Raw genomic sequence first — 1,902 nt, 5'->3', positions numbered from 1 at the left:
GTTCAGGACCGCTGCTCTAAGACAAGAGACAGAACAAGTCTGTCAGTTCCTTCAGCTGGAGACTCACAGCAGATGAGCTGAGTGACAGGCAGTAGAGAGCAGAGNGCAGGGGCATTGTGAAGCTGACCTCATGGGATTCCTCCTGAGGAAAGCCAAGGCCAATCCCACCAATGGCTGAGCATGGGAGCCTGATGGAGGTTAAGGATCAAAGGTAGTGTGTTCTCACAGCCTGACTTAGGATTCTTGCCAAGTCTGTACCGGGCTAGCACAAGATGCACAGGAAGAGCATAGAAAGCCAGCGAAAAATACCAGGGAAACAGTTTACAAGACTTAAAGTTTTCTCAAGGAACAAAAATCTTGTCAACCTAACTTCAGTGTCCAGAAGTTTGCTGGGCCTTCATCAAATACACAGTTCCCACAAGTGTCTGAGGTCTCCCTCCCTCCTGGAAGTCCGTGACTTCAGTGTCTCCTTCCTCTGGGGTCAGAGGTGACAGCAAAATCCCCACCACACCTCACCTTTCTCAGGCTGAGAATGCCTTAATGGAAGTGCTTAGGAACCTGTGTGTTTTGAATTCTCAGTTCCCTGTTACTTAATCTTTTACAGAGGCACAGTGAGATGCCTTAGAGATAGGAGCCCATGTGAATGGGGATTTCCCCACTGTGAATGAGGATTCCCCACATGTGAACGGGGATTCCACACATGTTTCTTTACCTTCACTCACAACTGGAAGGGAAATCTATGTGTTGTGTTTTTCGTGGACAGATCTTAGCTGCGAGCTATCGCATCAGCTCAGGAATACACACCACTACAGTGCAAAAAAAAGACCTCAAACTTCAAAGAATTTCCTATATACGTTTCTCTCTTAGGAATGTGCAATTTGCAGAGTCTCACAGCCCAGGACTCCAAGCAAATACAGACACTCCTGGCCAGCAAGCTAATGTAGGGCAGACGGGTCATGTTCCAGCAGCTGTGGCCAGGAGACTGCTGTTCTTGAGGGAAGTGAACTCTTCAGTGAACACTAACGTTCCCTAAATGAAAGGATTATTATTTTTTTCTCTAACTTCTCTCTTTTTGTATAGAGTTCCTACAGAGAAGTGTTTTGGTGGTAACATTGGCCCCGAGGGGAAGGCTCCCTTATTCATTGTCTAGAAATAAAAGGGTATGCTGGCAGACAGGACAGATGGCTCAGCGATGAGGACCACCCTCCTCCAGATGACTGAGTCAGTCAGTGCCCAGGCCCCTCATGATAGCTCAGGACTGTTGGAATTCCAATGCAGGGATCTGATGCCTTCCATCCTCTGCCCTCCATAGACCTCAGGAGTAAATATGGTACCCAGACAAGCATGCAGACGACGCACTCATACTCATAAGACAAATTAAAAGGACAGGGCTGAAGAAATGGCTCAGTGGTTAAAAGTACCGACTGCTCTTCCAGAGGTCCTGAGTACAATTGCCAGCAACCACATGGTGGCTCACAACCATCTGTAATGGGATCCGATGCCCTCTTCTGGTGTGTCTGAAGATCATGACACTGTAATCATATACAAATAAATAAATAAAAATATAATCTTTTAAAAATTAAAAGGACAACTATAGAAGGTTTTGAACTTACTGTGTCCTTAGGAACTAAGAATGGTGTGATTTGTCAAGTGAGCGCATCACAGTAAGAAAGAGCTTATACAGCTGTAACGTTCTCCTGTGCTTCACAGGAAGTGATGCTCTGTGGTTCCCACAGGACAGATCTTACTTTACAAGCTGTCTTCCTCGCTCAGCTGTCTCTCCTCTTACAGGAAAGAGGAGGATGCCTTGAGTGAAGCCCTGGGTGAGACTGTAGCTGATACTGATGCAGAAGATGAAGATAGTGATACAGAAGATGAAGATAGTGATGCAGAAGATGAAGA

The sequence above is a fragment of the Mus pahari genome, chromosome 17 (genome assembly GCF_900095145.1).
Source record: "Mus pahari chromosome 17, PAHARI_EIJ_v1.1, whole genome shotgun sequence".
Lineage (NCBI taxonomy): Eukaryota > Metazoa > Chordata > Mammalia > Rodentia > Muridae > Mus > Mus pahari.
This window is presented reverse-complemented; position numbering follows the sequence as displayed.